This window comes from Pan paniscus, chromosome 9 (assembly GCF_029289425.2).
Source record: "Pan paniscus chromosome 9, NHGRI_mPanPan1-v2.0_pri, whole genome shotgun sequence".
In the NCBI taxonomy this organism is placed as follows: Eukaryota; Metazoa; Chordata; class Mammalia; order Primates; family Hominidae; genus Pan; species Pan paniscus.
This window is the reverse complement of record NC_073258.2, coordinates 125,849,838-125,874,834: the sequence shown is the minus strand read 5'-3', so window position 1 is coordinate 125,874,834 and position 24,997 is coordinate 125,849,838. Positions and strand designations below refer to the sequence as shown.

The following is a 24,997-nucleotide window of genomic DNA, read 5'->3' as shown; positions in this document are numbered from 1 at the left end:
TCTCCTCAAAGCTCGTATGTCACTCGTATTCTCACATTTATTCGTGTGATTTTTAAAAGTAACGTCTCTGTTCGCCTTCTAACTGTGAACCCTAACAGGATAGAAGCCACCTGAGTTTGCTCACCTATATATCCTTGGCACCAAGATAATGCTGGGCACATGCTCAGGATACCTAATAAATACTTGAGGAATAAGTGAATGAAAGAATGAATAAATCCTCAGGCCTTCTGTTCATTGAGCCCAGGGGACACACGGTGGGACAAACACAGGGTTCACTGGTTGGTTCTACGGGTGTGGCCAGAGCCATGAAACACACGGGAGAGGGCAAGGCTTGAAAGGACCTGCGCCCTCCGAGCCCGACACCACACCGTGCACTTTACACGGGCTATCTCCTTTCATTGTCCCGGCTGCCACCTGAGTTGAGAATTACTGTACCAACTTACAGATAAGAGAACTGAGGCTCAGGAGGTACGTTTTCCTGGGTCATATCACAAATGTTTCTGTAGTTAAGCCCAGTCTTTGATTCTAAGGTCTATGCTCTTTCTGCTCTGACCCAACTGCCCTGCCCTGGGCAGTTTCTTCCTCTTTCTTTCTTTCTCTCTTCCTTCCTTTCTCTTTCTTTCTTTCTTTCCTTCCTTCCTTCCTTCTCTCTCTCTCCCTTTCTTTCTTTCTTCTTTTTTTTTTTTTTTGAGACAGAGTTTCGCTCTGCTGCCCAGGCTGGAGTGTAATGGCACGATCTCGGCTCACCGCAACCTCCGCCTCCCGGGTTCAAGCGATTCTCCTGCCTCAGCCTTCCAAGTAGCTGGGATTACAGGCATGTGCCACAATGCCTGGCTAATTTTGTATTTTTAGTAGAGACAGGATTTCTCCATGTTGGTCAGGCTGGTCTCGATCTCCCAACCTGAGATGATCTGCCTACCTCGGCTCCCCAAAGTGCTGGGATTACAGGCATAAGCCACCACGTGCCCTGGGCAGTTTCTAACCCTCTGCCACTGATTTCCTGTGTGACCTTAGGTAAGTTACTGTCCTTCTCTGAGCTTCAGTTTCCCCATATATAAAATACAGTGGTTGGGATGGATGGATGGATGGATGGTTTCACGTGTCCTTTATAGTTCTGAGATGTTCTGACTTGAAGATTCTATGCTTCTAAATTTATAAAATCAAAAAATGAGCATTAAAATACCTCGCTCAATGTCAAAACACAGTAGACAATTCATAAATGTTCATTTCCTCCCTCTCTCCCTCCCTTCCTTCCTACTCCCTATTACAAAGATTCTCTGCTTCACAGCCCTCCTTGATGCCACCTATGCTGTCTGGTTCTTCCAAGACACCCAGAGCACTGCTTCCCCTGCTTCTGCGAAGCCTCCCCAGGCTCTGACATTGCTGTCCCAGCCAGCTCAGGATCCTTAGTCAGCCATTCTAGCTGTGCTCCCCAGAGAGGCCCACAGCCCACAGCCTTCCCTGCTTGCACTCCTTCATGCCTCCTGCCTCTGAAGGGGTATCTGGGTCCCATGCAGCACTGTGGGGAGAGAGACGGAAGTGACGGGAAAGGAACTCATGAATATGAGAACCCTCTGAGGCCAGGACTGGAGCAGGATCTTTGCTGTTACCTCACTGAATCCCCTGCACAGGGACATTGCTACTCTCATTTCACAAAAGGGAAGAAACTAAGGCTCAGACAGGTTAAGAAGTTGCCCAGGATCACATAGCCAGCAAGCAGCAGAAGCTGGGCTTTAACCCCTGCCTGCCTGACCCCAAAGCAGGTACCTTTTGCTAACTCTGAGGATGCCCAAACCCTAGGCAGGAGGCCACTGGCTTTCCTTTTCGTATCCGTGTAACCGTGGATTTATAGCCCTTGTCACTTAAGCCCATCAGTCTCTCTCTAACCTCCCCCTGCTGCCTCTCCTCACTGCCCCCCTCCAAATTACAAGACTGCAAAATATTCACAAATTTTCCTCAGTGTTTCCAAAGGGAAGATACAGCCCTGGTCACTGCACCAAGTCCTCAAAAGACATTGTCAAGTTGACTCCCTCCCATGTAGGGGAAGAGGCCAGATCTGCCAAAGACTTTTTGTAATAAATATAGTCCCCCTGTGGCTGGTGCTGAGCAAAATGGGCTGAGTCATTTCTACCCCCGTCACAGCTGCTGCCCACGAGGGCTTTCCAGAAATCAGACTCAGGTAAGACGTGAACATGAACATTGCAAGGTTATCACCAGGGCCCCAACTGGGGCTGTAGGAAGAATGCGGAAGGGATGCCTGCATTTTCTAAAGCTCCCCTGAAAACCTGTCCTCAAGGAGCATAGGATGGCAGAGGAGGGGGACAGGGGATGTGGGAATTGCATCCTGCTCTGTGATGCAGCTGACTGGGAAGCTCGGATGAGAGCACAATCCCTGGCAGCATTCTCCTGGTGCCCAGCTGTCTTCCTCTCACCTTGTTCAGTCCTTGCCTGGGATGGAAAAGAAGATGCTGGGGAAGAAGGGGTTAGTCAACTCTCTCCCCAGAAAGGGCCCCACAGGAGGGACAAAACTCAGCATGAGGTCAGGCCAGGCCAGCCCAAGGTGACTAGAGTTCATGCGCCTACTCTTACCTAGTTCACGGCAAGTCTCCCTTCATGCCTTAGCTTAAAGCTCACTTCCTCCAGGATGTCCTCCAAGATCCTCCCAGACCCCCACAGTAGGTCATGCTCCCTGTTGAGGCCCTCACGGCTTCCTGGACGTCTGGGTGGCTCTTGTGGTTTAACTAATTACCCAGGGAACTTGAACGTCTTCCTCTCCCATGATCTGTGAGCCCTCCCGGCAGGAACCCATCTGTCTAGTTCACGGTCATATCCCTAGCGCCTCCGCAGGGTCTGACACAGAGAAGACACTCAGTAAAAATCTATCTAGTGAATGTGACTAGCAAGGAGGGAGCCAAGGCCTGCTTCAAGCCAACAGGACCTGGCGGAGGCCAACCCCCTCCTCACCCCAGGCCCCTGACAGCCTCCCACACTGGATTAGGTGGGAAAACCTACTTGAGAACAACCACGAGCACTTTGGAGGCCCCAATTCCGGTTGGTTGACTCTAAGCTTGAATTGGCAAAACCACCGGGCGCTCAGGAATCCCAGGGGAACTCACGCCTGCCCCAGCCACAAGGAAGTCATGGAAAGCCACCCTGCCAGCTTTGAATCACCCAAACATGGCTGTCATCACGCTGTGAGTGAGTATGAGAAGGCGTGTGAATTTGTGTGTATACTCTATTTTAAACTAATAAGAAATATATAGTCTGTGCCAACCAATTTTCTCCCCCACGTATTACATGCAAGGCACGGTGTAGGCGCTGTCATTTATGTTTATACAACATGTATAACACATCCACATACATTACCTCACTTAATCTTCCCCACAGCCCTGACAGTAGGTGTTATTGCCACCAGTTGACTGATGGGGAAAGTGAGGCCAGCTCTGACGGTCCCACAGTGAGCAGAGGGCTCTACCAAGGCCCACACCCATACCTGTTGCTTGTTCTACACTGGCCTGCCTCACTTATAGCTGGGTGACCTTGGGCAAATTCTCTTACCTTCTCTGAGCCTCACTTTTCTTCTTGGGTCTACAGCTATGACTCAACAAAATAGTGGTGACAGCCCCCAGCACAGGGCTCAGCACAGAGCCTACCACATAGCAAAGGAGCCTCCACTCGTCTGTGGCCTTCAGGCTGGAGGTCCTGCACAGCTACCTAGAAATCACAGAGCTCAGGGAACATCCTTCTTCTGCCTTTACCTGCAAGCTAGCTGTGGCAGCCTGTCTCCCCAGAGCCCAGTTCCACCACGGCCAGGTCAGGGCCACCAGAACCAGGACTCTGTGCAGCAGAAATGCTGGGAAGTTCCCATTACCCCTGCCAGCAGCCAATGGTGCTCCGTGGAGGACTGCCTGGGATTGAAGCTCTCCTTCCTTTCTTCCTTCCTTCCTTCCTTCCTTCCTTCCTTCCTTCTCCTCAAACCCAGTGGAAATGACTTTGAAAAGTATTCCAGGAGACCAGATGTCCAGCTTGGAAAGAGGCTCCCCCTACAATCTAGAAGTCAGCAGGAGTTAGCAGTCCCCCATCTTGCTGCCATTAAGAGGCTCTCATGAATGGAGGTGACTTCTCAAGGGGTGCTATGCCAGTGCCGGAGACTAAGTCAGGTTCCTTGGAAACAGGCTTCAGGGAAGGCTGGAGGAATCCTTTCGAGCTCCTTGGCTTTCCTCCAGAATCTGTCTCACAAGTCAAGAGGGCCCCAGGGGACCGCTGCCCTACTATGAAACCAGTTGTCTCCTCCCAGAGCCGGTGGGTGGGGGGCAGAGTGGGAGAGGGGCCAGGAGAGGAGCTCCTTCCACCACCGCTATTTGGGCCACAGGGGAGCAGCGGTCTTGAGTTCCCACTCTGCCAGGCTCTCCTGCCTGATTTCTGTCCCCCTGACCCTCCTGGAAGCTGGGGGACTCTGCAGGGTCCCTCTCAACAAGCACTCTCCCGGCCCCTGCAGACAAATAAATGAGGCCAGCTACCTCTGCAATATATCTTCCCACCCACTCACCTGCCTACAGGTAGACAGCCTTCCCACTGCTGGGCTAGGTATTCTCTGGTGTCCTATCACCTTCTACAAACTCATGGTGCCTGATGGACCTCGCATGTACAGCCCAGACAGTCGTAGGAGAATAGACTTGAAAGGGGCTTGAAGAGAGCCAAGGATAACCTGCTCATTGTATAAAATGAGGATTCTGAAATCCAGAGAAGCTAAGAGATGAGTCAAGGTCACATAGCTTGTTCTCAATTTCACATGCGTTTTGTTTGGTCTCCTCATCAAAAATATGTAGCTCCTAGAGGATGAGGCCACTGAGTGTTCCCCACAGCATGCTAATGGGCACTAATTAAATAGTGGGTTCAGGCCACACCTGTTGACAGGTGGATTCTTAGGGAGGAAATGAGAATGAGAACAAGCACCTGTCGCCCCTGGGCCCGGGGCATACGCTTGACTCTCTGGGCGTCTGTCTCCCTGCCCTGGACGTGGAGATAGAACTGACAATCTCCACAGAGGAAGGTCTCCTGGGAGGAAGGCAGGACAGCTCCTCAGAAGGAGGGGTCACATCACATTTAGACCTAGCACAGGACTTGGAACAGAGGAGCATCCATTCCTTAACAATGCACTGTGGACTGAGGACCGTGAGGGGAAGCTCTGGGGTAGGGCTCACTCGCCACTACTCCAGCACAGACCCATTGTGCTACACTGGAACCCAGAGAGACTGTGCCCTCCCCTTACCTAATAGGAATTAGACAGATGCTACCACTAACGGGCTAAACTCCCCTTGGTGTTTGTCGGCTTGACATCTGTCTGGATTGTGAGCTGATGACCACGGGCATGAGCCCCCGAGGGAATTCTTTCCACCCAGGGGTCCAGCTTACACCTGGGCTGGCAGACCAAGGCCACACTGCAGCCTCGCCGCCCCCACTCATAGCCATGCGATATCCCCTGCTCCTAAATCGACCTCTGCCTCTTAGTGCGGGCCCTCCCAGCCCCACCTGACACTGAAGACTTTGTGGAAGTAAAAAACAGATCTTCTAGACTTTGGTTTTCACAACAGTAGCTCTTCCCAGCATTTGCCAAAGATTCGAGTAATGGAGGAGATGAGTTTAGCTGGTTCTTTTATGAAAGATCTTGGGAGAGGAATAGGTAGAGCTCAGGAATGGCTTGTGTTGTCTCCAGAAGGCTAAAGGAAGAACCATCATCATAGAAGATAAGCCTGGGCTACCCTAAATAATGTGCTCCATTGCTACACACAGACACATCTGCACCCACTTCCTGGACCTGCCACTTTAGCCACTCTCTGAGCCCCAGTTTCTCTTACCTATAAAATGATACAATGCCCATTTTACCTGCTTCACAAGGCTAAGAGGATCACACAAGGGCATGTGAGAATGAGCTTTATTAGGAGAGAAGACTAATATTTATTCAACATGAGCTTGCCATGTGCCAACCACTTACAGATGTTTTCTTCCAGAGTTTTCACAGCAGTCTTAAATATGCTTGGTAGTATTATTATCCTCACCTATAAAGCCAAGAAAACGGAGGCTCAGAGGGGTTAAGTGATGTGCACACTGCTTAGCTGTAGTAGAACCAGGGTCAGAACCCAGAATCTGACTCCAAAGCCTGTATTCCTTCCCCTAGCCCCACGCTGTCTCAACAAGAAAAGTAAATGCTGCTTTTTATGAAGAAGCCAGTGAGTCTTCAGACTGAAATTGCTGCCTCATGGAGCCATCCCCTATTGCTAGGAACATCCATTTGTCCCAGGCAGGCCATCAGAAGGGTCAGAACCAACCCCTAGGCCCCCACTGTCCTTAAGACTCTATACCACAGGGGCCAAGCCCCTGCAGTCTGTTGAATGTCATCATGATTCTTTGCTTGGATTTGTGGTGGTGGCGGTGGTTTTAATGATTGCCTAGCCACAAAGCCACGAAGCAATCCAATTGGGAGGAAATATGGAATCATGGAACTTTGAGTAGAAGGGGACATCTGAGAGCAAGTTCAAGCTCCTCATTGGATAAGTGAGGACGCTGACATCCAGAGAAGGTAAGTCCCTTGTTGAAGGTCACACAGTCAGTCAGTGGCTGAGTCCACAGTGGAATCCACCATGCTCAGACTACCAGTCCCCCCTTTCTCTCCACCATCCCGATCACCCTGATATCAATCAGCTTCATGGTTCCTGAGACGGAAGAGGGCTGGATGTGGGCCTATAGTCTCTGCTCTCTCTGCTTAGGGAAAAAGGGGATCTTAGGTAAGAAAGCCATGTTGCAACCAGGAGTGAAGTGATTTGTTTGCCTCATGCACCAACTCATTGGTCTAAGTTCTACCCATTGAGAAGCCAACATGGAAAGGTCTGCTCGGAAATCCCTCAGTGTGTAAGGGAAACTGGACCCAAACAACAAGGCCTTACCTGGTGCTCCTGGGGCAGGGACAGCCCACTTCTGGCCACCTGGGATAGGTAGAGGGGGCTAAGCTCCTCCTTCTAGTCCAGGCTGCTCCCTTGCAGTCCCCAGGACAGCGCAGAGCACCATGACCTAGGAGGCTCATGTTTCATTCCCCCACTGGCCAGCCGCTCAGCCAGTCCTCCTCTAACACTCTGCAGAGGCTCCCTTCCTCCCAGAAGTCTGCCCTGTGACTCCACTCGTCCTGGTCACTCCACATCCTGCCCCACTGTTGCCTCCTGTGGTTAACACCTGGTTGGTGGCTTTTTCCATGTCACCTCTCTGTCCATCATCTCTCATGTCTGTGTGTTGTATGTGCCCTCTCTACTGTTAACCCCAGACACCCCTCATCCCCAAAGTGTCCTCAGGGTCTGTGTACCTGTTTTCTACTGCAGCCTCTGCCAGGGCTGTGCACAGCGGGCAGCACCAGGCCACAGCATTGACTGGCTATTTGTGCAATGCTGGTTGAAGATGCCAGTGACCTGGAAAAGGGCCCAAGCCAGGTTCTGGAGAAGCAAAAGGAAAGGGAAAGGGGTAATCCTCCAACTGGATCATCAGCTCCAACATAACATGACAGAGGAGAGTCAACCATGACTGAGCCTCTCCTCTGTGCCAGACACTGTGCTAGGGACTTAACAGATGCCCCTCAATAGTCCTATGAGCTATGTGCTTTTACTTCCCAATTTACAAATGGGGTAACTGGATCGAAGATGTTAAGCAACTTGTCTAGATCCATATGACAGGTAAAGAGCAGGGCTAGGCTCTAAATGAAGTTTTGCCTGATGCTAAATAAAGCCCATACTCAACACTGCCCCCACCACAAGCAGCTCCTTGAGGACAGGCTTCATGGCAATATCTTGGCTTTGTTTTTGCTGCTGTCTCCTCAATGCCTAGGACTGTGCCGGGGACACAGAAGATGCTCTATAAATATTTGCTGAATGGAAGAACAAAGGGAATGGGTGAATGCCATGCTGCCCCTCCCCAGCAAGGCAGGACACCTGCCCATGATGCCAGATTACTGGGTTCTATTTCCAAGAATCCTCAACAACTATTTTTTCCCTCTCTACTAGATTTGGGATGGCGGTGTGAGTAGAGATGTAAGTTGAACACAAAAGACTACGTCCTAATGAGGTGGAGGATTTACAAGCCTCAGTGCCCTGTGACCTGCTGCTTCTGTGGCCGCTTTCTGGCCCATCTGGATCTGGCCCCTCCTCCACCCCAGCCTCCCCCCTCCCCCACTGGGCACCCCCACTGCCTTGACTGAGCCGTACTCAAATTGGCCACGTTCCTACTAAGCAGAGAACTAACAGTTACGCCACCCACCCCGGCCCTATCCGAACTCTCCAGAGTCTGCTCTGGGCCCCAGGGCCAGCTGCTTTTCTCCACATTCCAGCCAAAAATAATACAAGAACGAAGCTGTTTGGTGGAGACTTAATCTAATCTTCATTGCTTCAGTTTTAAAATATCCTGCCTGGTTTAGGGTTTCTTATTACACACAGGGATGTGTTTTTAGTGAGATAGGTCTTAGCAGAAACGTCCTTCTTGTAATTAGAAACCCAGGCAGGCCGGGCCTGCAGTGAGGCATCCAAGCCAAACAGCAGATCCCCTTGAAGACAACGCGTTTGCAGCAAGCTCTTCTCAAGCTCTGCTTGACTGCGTGAGATGAGCTGAGCTGTCCCGGGCTTGCTTCTCCCTCTCTCCTGGGGGTTCTGGACGGGAGGAAAAGCTGGAGTTCAGGTAGAAAGACTGTGCCCTCCAACTGTTGCTCCCTCAACCCCCAGCCCTGTCTCCCACCCCCAATCAAAATGGAGACTAAGATGTTGCCTGTGATTGGCTAAGAAGGAAATGAGGAGGAAAAATTACCCCAAGGAATCCCCAAAGACTAGGGAGTATTAAAGACAAGCATTCCACCAGAGCCGCATCTCCAGGATCAGAGCTAGCTTTTACAAATCAGACACCGGAACAGAAGGAGTCTATGAGCGCGCACACAGTTTTGTGTAAGTGCCGGGTGTAACTTCTTGGGCTTTCTGGCCCAGAATCTGCTTTGATCTGCCAGCAGAGACTGCTAAGAGAGGTTCAGGCCGTGGCTAGCTCCAGACCAGCACCCAACCCCCTCAGCCGACCAGATGTCACACACACCAGTCAGGGCTCAGGCCTGGCCTTCCCAGTGGAATAAAGAGAAGGGGCTGCATTTCTGATAAGTCAGATTCTGCATTCGTCTGATGCAGGAAAGCTATTCCAGGTAACACCATTTGGAAGAAGCGGGCTGGATCCCCCAACTCAGCCAAAATTGCCCCTCTTGGTAAAGTGTAGATGGTTTTTGGAATCACAGCAGGCCTTTCAAATTCTAGGATGTAATGCAAGGCAGGAATTCAGCCCCTTTACTATAGCCTAAGAACTCCTGAGAGTTGTGGGGAAGGCCCTGGAGCCAGGCGAGGAAAGAAAACACACTGAAGAACGTGACTTTGCTGCTGAGAAGCCTCTATCTCCCATTTTCTTTACTCAGAGCGCAGCCTGGGCTTGATCCAAGCCCATCCTCTCACCCTAGTGAGAACTGTGTGTGATACATTCCACTTTACAGATGAAGAAACCAAGGCCCAGAAGCTAGATGACCCACTGGAGTCACGCAGCCCTGGCAATAACAGAGTCAAAAGAGACCAGGCCACTAAATTTCAGCCTAAACACTAGCTCAGCACGCTGACCTGCCAACCTGGATTATCTGCCCGCCACTTCCCTTCCTCCTTCCTCCCTTTCCCACCAGGTATTAGATTTAATTAAATTAGCAGATCCCCATCGCAACAATCCTGGCCATGCTGCCTGGATAGAACCCAGCCCGTGGAGCTCCTCCCTCTAAATTCTGCTTCTCAATATAATTCAGTCTTCAATAAGTCACGGATCTCACGTGAAGTGTTTTATACAAAGCATGGTGTGTTGGCTAGACTCAGGCTAACGGTGGTTCATGATGATTTCATTTTCCATTAGAACTTCCTCAGTTTTTCCTCTGCAGCATCGTTTTCACCCTCTCCATACTCGGATCTGCGTTTTGTTTGATCCAGACACTTGGCTTCACATGCCGTCACCTCCAGCAATTGCATCACACGTTTATATATATCTTACAGCATCGCAGTCCTTGTGCCACACAGCGTAGGAAAAAGGAAAACTCATAACAGCCTTTCTCACCCTCCTCGAACTAATTTAGAAAATGTGCTGCAGATTAAATAAATCGGGAACAAAAGTCTGAGATTAGAGATAGAATTTCAGAAAGTAGGGAGGGGGAAGCTAAATAAATAGCAAGGAAATCTTGCAACATGTTGGAAGCCTATAAATTTTATTGGTTGTTTCTTTAATAAAAACAAATTCAATTGCTAACAACGCAGTATTATTAAGCCTCTAACATTTAAACATCTAATTTTCCCCTGCTCTGCTGCTGTTTACGTTGCATGTTGGATTCACGGAAGGTAAAGAAGTCAGGTCAATCGGTTTGGTTTGATTCCTAAACCAAGCTAATAGAGACCCCTTTAAAATCCAGCCGTTTTGCTTTCTAGGCATGCCTTGGTCTCTAATGAGTTACAGCCCAGGTTGAAGATGGACATGGCAGAAAGAAATTTAACACACACTCTGGTGCACCCATAAACTTCAAGGCCAAGGGAGAGGAGGTATGTTTCCAGTTAAGCTAGAACTCCATGAATTCAGGATTCTCCACTCACAAGACAGTAATTCTCCTTATTTCATCACTAACTTACTTCAAATGTGTTTATACAATTTATTGCTACTGAACTTCCAGGCAACTGGTGTAGAGTTAATGAAACCCAGCTTGGAGAAGCTTTGAGCTTTGAACAACTAACCACAGTTTAAATGGTTATGACATGCGGTCAAAGCCACAGCCTGAGCCCACTGCAGTTTCTGTGTTAGGACCTAGTCAAAAACCTTGTCATCTCACCTTTTGTGCCAAACAGATTGAAAAAGCAAAAAGCACTGAAAAACAGCCTGCCTTGTTCCTTCTCAAGGTTCCCAGCCATTTAAACACATTTATCTTACTAAACGTGAGGCAAAGCCCCTCCCCCAGTCCCAAGTAAATATTTTAGTTGCAGTTTGAATTGGCAGCTGGGCTGAAATCCTGAAATCCAGTTTGGGTTTAACTGAACAGGGGTCAGGCCTACCTAAAGCAATGCTGGGGAGGCACCAAGCAACATTTAAAGGCAGACTCAGTGAAAGCCTAAAGGCAACACGAGAATGAACAGATGAAACCGAACTGGAAAAGAAGCAAACTCGTCTTTCAGAATCACTTGGACATTAACTTTTATTAATTCTCATTGTCACATGGCGCCCTCCCCCAAGCTCTGCCATGTGGGAACTCCAGCAAGCTCCCTCTTTTTAAACAGGCCCATTTTGGAAGAGTAAAGGGGAGGTACTGGATTTGCCACTGCCACACAATAAAAGCCCCTTTTGAAAGCAGCACTTTCATTAACTTAAAGCAATCTATAGACTTAAAAGCAGAGAGCAGTAAACTCCCAGAGAGGATCATAAAACAGCCAGTCTCAAGTTGGGTATACTTCAGTGCAATTCGCACGAGGCATTTTACTGTGAGCGGTGGTCGGGCCCATCTCCCTCCGGTAACCCCCTGCCCCTTATTCTGAGCAGCCTCTCTTTCTCTTGGCTTTCAAGCCTTTCCCGCTCACAAAGGGGAGGCGGTGACCAGGGAGTCTCCGTGGGGTCACGGCTCCCTCCCCCCTCGGGCTCTCAGCGGGAGAGAGCTCTCACGAATTCCAAGCCTACAAAACAACAGCCTTGGAGCTCCACGGCGGCAGTCGCCGCGCCCCGGGCCGCCGAGGCCACTCGTGGGTCGTGGGTCGTGCGTCTTCCGTGTCCTGTAAGGGCTGTCTGGCTCTCCCTGCCAGGGGTGCAGGGGGCTGGGATGGTGGGTTTCATATTAAAAGGAGGAAATCTCAAATCTTCCTCCCCTCAATGCCCTCCTCCCCCCCCCCACCCCCCACACACACTCTTTCTCTAGATGCCCAGAGAATAACCTACCTCCCTGGTCGGGACCCCTTCCCACCCCACACCCCACAGCTAGGCCCAAGCTATGGGGATGCAGCCCGAGTGGGAGATTATGAGACCAGAAACGGGACCCTCCCTCCCCGCTTCCACCAAGGTCCTGGGGCCTCCGAAGGCCAGAACGGCAGAGAGAGCAGGAGGGCAAGGGCAGGGGCTTTGGGTAATACACCGTGTTATGTTTGAACACCATCATTCTCAGATTTGGGGCGGGGAGGATCGTCTAAACTGCCTAAAATGCGAAGCTTTTGGCTGCCACCAGTTATAGAGCATTTGAAACCCGAAAAGCTAATATCCTGAAGTCTCCGGACAGGAGAGATGACAGTAGGGCACTCCAAGCTTCCTCCTCCCCCGGGCGCACCAAAGGCCGGGTTTGTGGGCTTCTCAGTCCGGCGCGGGTAAGCACAGGAAGCGGCTCCAATCAGGGCACTGGAGTTTGAGCCGGTCTTACCCTGGGCCACAGCCCAGACTCCTCGGCCCACTGTGGCACCTCGCTGCTAGCGCTGCCCCCCGGCCTTCATCGCAGGCCGCGGCCCCTGCGGGCCACCGCTCCCGCCCCGCCGCGCTGCGCCCGCAGACCCAGGTGGCTCCTGGAGCACTCCGAGCCGCCTGGGTCGGGTCCTCCGATCCACTCCCAGCCCCGCGAGGCTGCCCTGCCGCTTCGCCCAGAAGGTCTCTTCGATCTGTCCGCTTCCCGGAATCGCTCTCTTAGGACCGGGTCCTGTGTGGCCCAAGTCCTCTCCTCCTAAAGAAACACTTTCGGGGGGGAGCGGCAAAAATTCGGGGCTCGCCTGCCATGGCTCAGATCAACTACTTTCATCGCCTACCTAAACGCTTTTTCACACGCGGAGCTGCAGGACCCCTCGTGCGACCCTCCCCAAATTCCAATAGCTTCCACCACAAGAAAAAGCTGTGATCCTGTTACTGAATCCTAAAAACGCCACCCGTTCCTCCAGCCCCCAACTCCGACCTCCAGCCCTCTGCTCTGGCCGGCGTGTAAACTACTTATCGGCCCTTCGATCCCGATTCCGTAAACAGTCTGGATCCTATAAACCAAACTCTAGACTGGTCCTAAAACCCAGCCCTAATTCAGGCCGATCCACAAGCCCCTACCCCTCAATTCCCAACCCGAGTCTCCCCATCGCGCGGAAACCCCCGGCTCCCCCGTGAAGAGCCCCGGGAAAGGACGGCCCATTTCGCTCGTTTCTTCCTGGGGATCGGGAGCCAGGAAAGCCCGTCACCTAACCCGAAAGAAATGCAAACTTTGAGCTGCAGATTCGGGACCCTGCGCCATCCCCCTCAGCTCTCCGCTCTCGATCGCTTTCCGTTCCCTCTTTTACGAACTCATCCCCTAGTTCTCGAGCCAGAAGGGCTCCCGATTCCCAAGCCTCGCGCGGGCCCCTACGCCCGCCTCACCAGAGATCCCCAACAATCATGGAAAGCCGGTGACCCTACACATTCTCGCTCCTCCCTGGGTGAGGGTCCCTGCGTGTAGACCCTCGGATCCTGGCTTCCCGGACCCCGCCGGTGTTCCCCTGTCTCCACTGATCCGTCTGCAAACCCTCATTCGCCCTGCCTCCCCAGGCCGCGGCCGCGGCTCCTCGACTCCTCCGGTCACCTGGCCCCAGCCTGGGACCGCTCCCGCCTCCAGCCGCTGGAAAGCAGCTCCAGGCTGGTGGCGCCGAGTAAGCGCCGGCCCCAAGGACGCCCGAAGCCGGGAGAAAGAGAACCTGGAGCCTGCCCGCGGTTCCCAGCCTCTCCCCGCGGAGCGCCCGGCCGGGAGCCTTCTGCACCCGGGCTCGGGCCGGCGTGCCTGTTCCTATTCTCGGGTCCCCTGGCGCTCCTGGCGCACAGCTCCCCGCCCGCCCGCTACGGGGTTGGGCCCGCGGCGATTCGAGTCCGCAGCCCGGCTCCTTGCACCCGAGGACAATGCGCGGCCGGCCACGGGCCCAAGCGCGGCGAGGCGGCGGCGGCGGTGGCGGCGGGGCTGAGCGCTGGCCGGGCAGGGGAGCGGGCGGCCCGCGGGGCTCTCGCAGCCTCCGTGCCCGGCCTCGCCGCCCCTCGCGCTGCTCCGCTCCGCGCTCTCCCGGCGCTTCCCCAGCTTCTCTCTGCACGCTCCCGCCGTCCCTCGCTGCTCCCTGCCTCCCTCCTCCCTGCTGCCTCCCTCTCTCTCCTCCCTGCTGCCTCCCTCTCTCCCTCTCTCCTCCTTGCCCTGTCGCAATGAATAATACTCTGGCTTGGGGACTGGAATAAAACACACGCGCTCTGAGGCAGCCGCCCGCAGCAGCAGCCGCCGCCGCGCCGCCGCCGCCGCCTGCAAAAGCGTCTCTGACATGGAAATGAATGACAGCTTACCTGATGCCAATCTTCATCAGACTGACACCGGCGTGACAACACAGCCTATACTTCCCAGCACTGCTCGGGACGTCAGCGGCACAGGGACCCGCCCCCCGGACCCCCCCTTCACACACCTCCCCTCTCCCCACTCCCCCTTTTCTCCCCACCCCCCATCACCCCCACCCACTCCCGGCCCGGCCGCTGCCAAGTCGGAGGAGCCGCTGGAGTGTCTCCCTCTACTGGAGGCTCTCGGGCGGCGGGCGCGGGCCTGCTCCTGCGGCGGGGAGGCGAGCGGCCTGGAGAAGCGGCTCCGCTCGCGAGGAGCCTCGGATGGGGAGTGCGGTGGACCCCCAGGAACTCTGGAGCACCCTCCCGCCCCCAAGCCAAGTCCTCCTTAGCGAACAACCGGGGCCGAGTTCCAAGATATCACCGGTGCTGAGGGGACCGAGATGAGGTGAGATTTTCTGTGGACCCCAAGAGAACTCCCCAGAAATGATGAAACTTAAAACGGGCAAGAAATCCTTCCTTCCACCAGCACTCCCCCTCCCCCTTTTCCTGCCTGGCTGGCCTCATTTTTATGATTGCATTTGAATAATTCTCATTACCCTGGCCCCAGAAAAGGTGTTCAGATGACACTCTGGTTAGTTATTCCTGGTCTCAAGAGCTTTTTCTGCTGTGGGCTTCCCGGGGTGTCTGGTTCAAGGTGGGGCAGAGGGAGAGAGGAAAGAGTGGATAGGCTTTGTCAGTAAAGCACTTCTTTGCAAATGTCAGGCAAGCCTGTTCTAAGCCACTGCTATTTTCATTCTAATAAAAAGTCCTCAAGAAACTCAGTGAGTTCCCAGATTTCTGGGGGCTGGGGTGCAGTCATATAAAGGGAAAGACCAGCTGGGCTGTTTCAGCCTGGGCCTGCTGGGGTGGCTTCATCTACATCAGGGAGGAAATGGGTTCCTTACATGCCCTCTACAGTGGAAGACAAAAGCAGGCATGTGTAGACCCACAAGCGCCTCCATTCACTCAGCAGAGATCACAGTCCTACTAAGAGCCACACACAGGAGCACACATGCTTGCTTCCTCAACTTAGCACATGGCCCTCCGCAAAAAGGGACAAGAGAACCCCTTCTGCCTCTGGAAGTTTGCTTCTTGCTCCCCATAGAGGAGCCCTTTCAGCCAGTCAGGCAGCCATTGATCCTCTGACCCCAGGCCAGGCAGGGGGCCTGGAAGAAGCCCAGACAAAGACACCGACATAAGCGGGAAAGCAGAAAGTGAAACCCAGCCGCTGAGTTTTCAGTAAAGAATCTGACCCAAGAAGTCGAAGGCTGCCCCTGAGCTCTTCTCAGGCCTCTGGGTCGCCACTCACCCGCCTCCGTCATGGGCAAGGATGAGAGCTGTTAGCATTGCCTGGCTCAGGGGAGGCAATTGAGACCCTTCTTATATCACATCCCAGATACACACACTACTGTTTGTCCAGATCCTCCCAATACCCTCAAATCCACCCACCAACGTTGCTTGTGGGAGAAACTCTTCAGTGGTAGCCCCCATTATAGACAGATAGAATCCTCTCACCTTCACACAGAACCTCCAAAAACTTCACTAGGTGGATTTATGTCACCCTAGCCTCTGATCTGCAGTCAGAGTCTCTGGCTGCTGACAGCATAATCGCTATTATATATTATACATTGTATAATAATATAATAATAATGAATGCACTTGCCCTTTTTATGTGGTACAGAAGCGGCCAGATTCTCCAACCCAGAGGCTGGAGGTCAGGCTGCCATAAACTCTCAGAGGGAAGCCCTCTTCAGATAAGGGAGGGGGAGGGGAGATCCATTTGTCTCTGCCCAGGACCCCTGGAGGGAGGAGTTTCTCTCTTTCCCATGGCTCCCAGTGAGTTGCTACAGCCTGCAGAGTCAGAGGGGAAAATCAGGCTGAATTCACCCCGTCAGAGAGGTGTCAGTGAGCCATAAATAGGACCGCAGGCAACAGCCTTGGATCACTGATTTACACCTGTCACACCCCTCGTTTTCTGAAATCTAGATCAATGCCCAACATTTTCCTGATATGGGAGATCCATTGCCATGAGCTATTAATTTTTGGAGTCTTTAAATACTATGATTTTCATTAATACCTTTTTGGTGCTTTAAACTGCACATCGTAGTTTTAAGTAAATATATCTTGCTTTGACTATTTTTGTCATTTGCAAGAGCTTAAAAAATGATTATCCAAAATATAACCATCATTTTTATAATCACTGAAGGCAAATATTTTCCCTGCACCCTCCAGAAGCTCTGCTGTGTGCTAGCACTAAGAATAAAGAGCAGAAGCAAAGAGGCTCAGGTTATGGCTCCTGTCCTCAAGAAGCATTCATTTGTTGAAGAAGACAAAGTGCCAATATGTAAAACATTAAGTAGCAATAATACAGGAATCAACAGAAGACACAAGCTAGTAAATACTTAATGAAGAAATGAGTTGTCAATATGTCAAATTCCATGAGTTCCACATCTCAGTTTTGGCTCTGTCAATGAGTAGAGAAAGGATAGAGTAGAAATTAAGAATTCACTACAGACACTCTACAATTTCTTCCCCATCATCCCTCTGAGGATGATGAAGAGAATGGAGAGGAATATACATGTTGTATTGCATAAGCCATCAACACACTGACATTATAACCAAAAAGAAGTTTCTACAAATCCTAGTTATCACTCCTAAATTTTGGAGTTCCTGTTTGGTTCTGGGCCCTCTTCTCACTCTACTTGCACTTTGTCTGTGGTATAAGCAGCCCACACCAGCCCAGGCTGCCTCCTCCAATCTTCCAATGTGGGTGATCAATGGCCCAACTGAATTCTGCCAATGTCACAATATGAACAAAAATTTAAGACCTGTCTGTATTAGTTTGCTTAAGCTGCCACAACAAAATGCCACACACTGGATGGATTCAACATGAGACATTGATTTTCTCACAGTTGTGGAGGCTGGAAGTTCAAGATCAAGGTGCCAGCAGAGTTGGTTTCTGGAGAGGCTTCTCCTCCTGGCTTGTAGATGGCACCTTCTCACTGTGGCCTCTCCTCTGTGTACACAGGCAGAGAGACAGCTCTGGTGGTCTCTCCCTCGTCTTATAAGGACAGTCCTGTTGGATTGCGGCCTACCCTTATGACCTCGCTTAAGCCCCCTAAAGGCCCTGTCTTCATATACGGTCACATTGGGGGTTAGGGTGTCAACATATTAATTGGGGTGGCGGACACAATTTAGTCCATAATACCACCCAACTACAGTTCCCTTCACTCTCAACTTAATTATTTTTAATGAATATTGATAGATTGCGAGTTCCCTGAGGATGGGGACAATATCTTATTTCATCTTAGGATCCCTAAAACCTGGTCCAGTGCCCAATCCAGAAAACATATTAAAGAAATGCTTGTTGGATTGAACTGAATGAAACTTATTTCTCCATCACTGTTCCAGTCCTAGTTGACAGACTTATCACTAGTCACCTGGAATATTTTGATAATTTTCTAACTGGTCTCAATGCCTCCAGTATCTCCAATCCCTCCTATACACTTGCACAAGGATGTTCTTCCTATAACAAAGGTTGGATCACACCTTGGTTTCTCCTGAAAATCATCAGTAGCTTTCCATTGCTTATAAGATTTAGCCTAAAAAGTTACTGGGCCTTATAATAAAAAGAAGGACCTTGAATGCCACACTCCTTACTTAGCAAGGTCTTCACGTTAGTCCTCATCTGGCCCTGATCCCCTTTCAGGCTAATCTGCTCCATTCCTGCCAACGCCTCCCCAACTCCACCTTCTAGTGATTTCCAGTGCTTCCTGCTGCATCAGAACACCCACCCCAACCCCCGGGGAACTTCTTTATAATTCAGGGTTCCAGGTTCCACCCCTAGAGAAATCAGTCTGGAGAAAGGCCTTGGAGCCCGTATTTTAAAAGTCACTGCAGTTGTGAGGTTTGGGCACTTCCATTCTACCCAGCACTCCTGCTCCAGCTCATGGGCCCCAGAGTACATTCTGGATTCTGGGCCCTTCCTGTACTTGCTCACACTCTTCCTTCAGCCCTGGGTTTTCATTCCCCCTTTTCCTACCTTCCGAATCCTATCTGCTTATAAGCTTTCATGGAAACATCACCTCTCTTCAAAGGATCCTTGGATCCCCCAAAAGAGAACACCAGCTCTGGAATCACCAGGCCCTGGCTCAGCTCTCCACCCTGTAATGAAATGGCCAGCTATCTGGGACATTACTGGTGAGTGCCAAGTCTCAGTTTCTGTGTTTGTGAAATGAGGATGATAATAGAATCCAACTCATGAGACCATGGGGATTAAATAAAATCACAAATCTAACGAGCTTAGCACAGTCCCTGGCACATGGGAGGCTCTTCGATAAATGAATGGCAGCATTAGGTTTAATAGCCCTTTACCCAGGGCTGCCCAGTGCTTTGCATTTGCCTTTGCCTTTATTATAGTGCTTATTTAATTGGCCTGAGGAAGGGAGATTTTGTTTACAGAGAAAGCTGCCACAGGCCCTGAGGGCTGCAACACGGATAATGGGAGCAAGGAAATGAGGGCAGGGGGACTCTTCTCTCTACCTAAGGCCTCCTTCCTGACCCTGGATCCAGGTGGGGCTGTGGTGGGGGGAGCCAGGGCCAAGTGAGGAAGACTCCGTTCCTGATGAAATAATGCAGGAAGGGCACATCCTTTGGAGAAAGGGGTGGGCAGACAAGGGGAGACCTGAGAGGTATAAAAACTCAGATGCTAGAAATCCTCCAAAAGGGAGTGCGGGTCCAGGATTTTGCTCTGAGCTGAAAGCTGGGATGTCCAGGCCCCTTGCCCATGTCTGATCTTTTTTTTTGACCCTGGGAAAGCCTCTCAGCTCCCTCATCCCACTCCCACCCTCTGAAGCAGGGGGATGAAGCCTGCCCTCTGGGCACACGATAGGCAATTAATTGGGTCATGCCTTTAACCAGCTCCTCTAATATAGGAGCAATATAATCCCCAAAGCTTTTTAAAAACCCATCTTCTTTATGGTACTGATGCACTTTAGGGAAGTTTCTTCAAGCACTGTCTCCTCCCCATCCCTTACTTATCCCAAGCATCTCCCCACCCCACCCCAAGTCCACACACACACACACACACACACACACACACAGACACACAGATACCAGCTCTCAGGTGGGAGCTGTCCTGGCCTTAGCTCCAGATAAGAGGATCTGTGGGTGGCAGGAAAGGAAAAAGAAGATTTCTGAGTAATTTCAAAGTTCTTTCTAGGTTCTAGCAAGGGGTGGGAAGGATCACAGCCAGCTTGAAAGAACTGAGAAAGAGAGAGATTGGAAGAGAGAATATTTAGACTATATTTAGGAAGAGAAGAGAGAATGTTATGACGATTTCCAAAAAGAGCCATTTCTGGGAAATGCCATCCCAAAAGTTTGGCCAAAAAAATTTGAGAAAGAAGGATTTAAACCTGTGCTGTCCACTACAGCAGCCACTAGCCACATGCAGGCCCTGAGCGCTTGAAAGGTGGCTAGTCCTAACTGTGATGGGCTGTGTGTGTAATAAATTTAGAAGATTTCATCTATAAAAAAGAATGTGAAACATTTCATTAAGAATTATTTTATATGTATTACATATTAAGATAGTAATATTTTGGATACATGGAGTTAAATAAAAATATAATAGGTCATTAAAAATATCTTCACCTGTTTCTTTTTACTTTTTCAGTGTGGCCACTAGCAAATTTAAAATTACTATGTGACTTGCATTCCATTTATTGAAGCCTCCCTTCCAGGCTTCGTTTTTGTTCTGATAGAAGCTATGTTTGGATGCTGAAACCTTTATTATTTATTATGTATCACTCCAGCTCTCCAGCTCTTCCATTTCTTCTGCTTCTGCCGACCCCACAGAGGACCAGCATGAAAGGAGATCATTAGGCTATTCAGGGCCTCCCTCAGACTGCAGAGGTGGCTAAGAACTCCCTGCCCACAACCCCTTCCCAGGGTTACATGGGGTTTTGAAAGCATTATTCTCCCCAAACAAAAACCACCTCTCCCATTTGGACTGAAGGATCCATCCCTGAGCCCCTTGTCTCCTATCTCCTTTTCAGTAGCCTCCTCGCCATCAGAACTGTCACTCCCGCTGCCATCATCCTCTCCTTCAGCACCATCTCCATTCTCATCACTCGCATCACCACCACCTCACACAGAACCATCTGCATCCTTCTGCTCACCCAGTGGACCCTCTTCTCCCTGTACCCAGGGAGGAACCCTATCAGCATTTGCTGCCTTTGATGCTGCATCCAAACTCTAAGCCCTCCTGAGCTAAGGATTTTGCATGGCTGGGCTCCCAACTGTATTCTGGCAGCCGGGCCCCATGGCAGCCAGACTGCAGGGCTCAGAGAAACAACCAACAACCCTGGGAAGGGGTGAAGGCCACATGCCCTGCAGAAGATGGTCCCGTCTTATTGCATTAGAAAAGGACAGTGAAGAAAAGTGACCAAATGAGGGAGCAAGAAACCCCCAGCTTACCTCGCATAGGGACCACAGTTTACTTAGCAAGGAAGAACAAAACAGAACAACAGCAATAATAATAGCTAATATGTATTGCTTATTGGCTGGGTGCCAGACTCCATGCTGAGTGCCAAACATGCATTGTTCATCAGATCTCCACCGCACCCCTATGTGGCTTAGGTAAGTGAAGGAACTTGTGCCAGGTGTGAACTCAGACAGGCTGCCATCAGAACCCACACTCCAAACCACCATTCTGAATTGGTCCTTCATAAAGCATAAACGTTCACTCCCTTGCCCCCCTCATCCATTCATTTATTCGCTGATTCACTCATTCAGCATGCATACACTGATAGCCTCTAAGAAACTTACCAGCTCATTGGTTCCCATTCAGCGTCTAGGCTGTCCAGGCACATAGAAGGCACTGGCCTATGAAGACGAATAAATCAGAATCCCTGAACTCCCAGAAATCTTTAAGGTTTTCAGGGGCCATGAGAGATGTGGAAAAGCCTAATTCTGCCTCCAGCTCACACCCATATTTTACAGCAAAGATACTGAGGCCTAGCAGGAGGGACATGGAAAGGGTGTTCAAATCTCTCCCGATTTAACAGTCAAGTAAGAGTCCACTTGGATTCTCAACACAAATCAGGGTTTTTCTTCCAGCCTCACCCATCTCCGGAGATTTTGCATATATGTCGTGTCACTGCTTGGCTGCGTGGTCCTTTTGACAGACTCAGTAAGTCTCTTTCTGCCTTTATTCCCATTGGCTACTTTCACAATACCCAGTAGTAATGTCCACACCCAAATCAAAACTCATCCACTCCAGAAACTACTTCATTCAGGACACCTATGTCTTGTATCCCCAGAGCTTATGTGTTCACATTCCCATCATAGTAGTATACATTTGTATGTTCCTTTGTACGTGTTCTTAAATTTCAAATACGTATACATTAGTTCAAGCAGCTTTTGAACTTCATGAAGGCAAGGATTTAGTGTTTCTTTTATATCCTACCTTCTCCTTCCCAATCTCTCAGTCTCTCAGCATCTGGTAACAATCTCAGCCTATTCAAATTAACTAATAAATGCAAATTTCTTGACCTTCTATGCAGACATAATCTGTGTGTGCATGAGTGTGCGTGTGTCTGCCTGGGTAGTAACTTGAACCAGTATGGATAGCAGGGGTGTTTGTGTATACAAAGTGTCAGTGTAAGCATATGTACGTGTGTGTGTGTGTGTGTGTGTGTGTGTGTGTGTGTGTATGAATTCTCCAGCTATTAGAGTTAGGGAAGCTTAGACACACATCAGCACAATCCATCAATTTCCAGACATTATCTCTCATGATAATTTCCTGCCAAATCTTTGAGTTGCAATTAAGAAAGTAGATAATTTGAAACATTTTCCTCTGCATGTTGAGATGGATTATAATCCTAATTTGATAAAGACTCTTAATGACTCATTAGCCACCCTTGGCTTCTCCTCAGGTCAGCCAACTTCCCAGGCGCTGGAGGCAGCTGGCAGCAGAAAGGCAGTGACGCTCAGGTCATTACATGTTATTGCTTCAGCAGCACTAAAAGAAAAAGACACAACAAAGACACAACCGCACCACAGCCCTGGAATTCTCTTTTCTTCAGCTCCTGGATTTGGGCATCAATTTTTTTTTCTTGGCTTTGAACAAAGCCTCTAATTTCCTGACAACCAAAATGCTGTCTCCAGGGTATGTGCACCCTGCCAGAGTGGCAGACAATGCATCGTAGCCTTCCCTCTGCACAGGTGGGGGTACAGGGACTCGCTGTTCTCACAGCTCTGGGCCCCATCCCCACCACAATTTTTTTTCCTGGGAGGGGCTCCCCAACCCAAAGGGTGGGGACTCCTAGAAAGAATGGCAATTTCAAGTTGTTTACAATCACCACATATCAACCTCCTCTCTGCCTTGTGTGAGCAAGGTCAGAAAGCACAGAAGACCATGTACAGGGTCCCAGTTCCTTTCCTCCTGGCTGCGTGGCATCTCTTCAGCCCCAGTCTTAGAGCATTGAATTATTCACAGAAGCCAAAGTCATGGCTTCCCTTGGGTCACCCACTCAAGAATGTAAACCCCCTGACTCTCAGAAAGGTCTTACTTATTGCTTGGACTCCTGTGGACCTGTGTGCAGCTGCAAACACACGCATGGCATGCACTCATCACATACGGACTGTTAGGACACAGACACACAGTCACACTGACACGTGTTCACACAGAAACACAGTCACACGTTCACATGGAAACACTGACACATGGTCACACAGTCACACAATCACATAGACACATGGTCTCACAGAAACACAGTCACAGTCACACTGACACATGTTCACACAGAAATACAGTCACAAGTTCACATGGAAACACTGATACATGATCACACAGTCACACAATCACACAGACACACAGTCACGATGACACATGGTCATGCAGAAACAGACACATAGTCACACAAACAGTCACACAGAAACAGTCACAGTCACGAGGTCACTTGGAGACACTGACACATGGTCACACAGTCATACAATCACATAGAAATACAGTCACACTGACTGTTCACACTGACACACAAACACAGTCACACACACAATCACACAGAAACACAGTCACAAGTTCACATGGAAACACTGACATGATCACACAGTCACAAAATCACATAGACCTACAGTCACACTGACACATGGTCACATAGAAACACAGATACATAGTCTCACAAACACCCAGTCACACAGAAACATTACACAGTGACAAGGTGACATGGAGACGTTGATACATGGTCACATAGATACACAGTCACTTTGGCATGCAGTCACACAATCATACTAACACAGTCACACAGAAACACAGACACAGTCACACTGACACAGTCACACAGAAACAGTCACAAGTTCACATGGAAACACTGATACATGATCACATGGTCACACAATCACATAGACACACAGTCACACTGACACATGGTCACATAGAAACAGACACATAGTCACACAAACACACAGCCATACAGAAGCACTACACAATCACGAGGTCACGTGGAGACGCTGATACATGGTCACATGGTCACACAGACACACAGTCACACTGACACACATTCACACAGAACACAGACACAGTCACACAGTCACAAGGTTACACGAAAACACTGACACGTCATCACACACACAGTCATAAGGTCACACAGAAACACTAACATACAGTCACATAGTAACAAAGTCACACAGACACACAGTCACAAAGTCACATGGAAACACTGACACATTATCATACAACCACACAGTCACAGAGTCACACAGGTACACAGTCACAGGGACACACAAGCACACAGTCACACAGTGTGTAAGGACTTCTCTGAATGGCTTTGATCCCGAGGCCAGGTGAGAGATTAAGGGGGAAAAGGGATGTAGTCAGTGAGTGAACACCTATCTGTGTGGCATGCCTGCTGACACTGGGGACTATGCTGCACAGGGAGGGTGGGCAAGCTGGTCTTGACCCATGCAGTTGCTGCATTCTGAGCTGGAGCAGGTGTGGGGGCAGCATCCTTAGTCAGGATCAGCCTTTGAACTCTAATTCTCTTCCTGCACCAACCCCCACCCCCAGGTGTATTCTCACCCCTGTCCCAGGCTCACTCCATCCTGGCTGTCACAGGGCAGGCTTAGGGTGAAATAAAAAGCCTCCACTGTCCCCACCACACCCCCGCCCCGTGCATTCCATCAATGTGACAAATGCTCTCTGGGCAGGACCCCTGAGGCTGTCTTCTCTGCCACCAACCCCTCCTTGCTTCCCAATGAGTCCAGAGAGACATGAGCAGAGGGGTGATGGATAGCCCTGTCTTATTGTTCCAGACTCCGAATCCAACAGGGGCCTGGGAGAGCTGTATAAATCATAGGCTGGGCTGGGCTTTCACCAGCGCAGCTCGACAAGAGGAATGGAGGGCGAGGGACCATAAAACTGTCTATGGGCTAAGTTGTTTCATTTCAAGCCAGGGCCAGGGAGAGAAAATGTTTGGTTCTTGGGAGACAGACTCATTTGAATAGGATAGATAAGCTGGTGGAGGTCTGCATGTCTGGGTGCTCAGAGAGACCGAGAAAGGCTGGTCTCACAAGAGGACAGTGGATG

The 24,997-nt window shown here is 50.3% G+C and overlaps 1 protein-coding gene across 12 annotated transcripts in view; it reads right to left on the bottom strand.

Annotated features, from left to right (window-relative positions):
* PKNOX2 (PBX/knotted 1 homeobox 2) overlaps positions 1-24,997 on the bottom strand; it is a 320,618-nt gene that overhangs the window by 253,407 nt on the left and 42,214 nt on the right. For 2 of the 12 annotated variants that reach the window (XM_003819923.5, XM_008973346.5), the window contains exon 1: positions 14,383-15,046. The exons of 3 other annotated variants lie outside the window; for them this stretch is intronic. The gene's annotated coding sequence lies outside the window, so the exon portion shown is untranslated. Of the gene's footprint in view, positions 1-13,757; positions 13,933-14,382; positions 15,057-24,997 lie in introns of those variants that run through there. 7 more of the 12 variants (XM_057299288.2, XM_034933986.3, XM_003819921.4 and 4 more) reach the window with 7 other exon arrangements.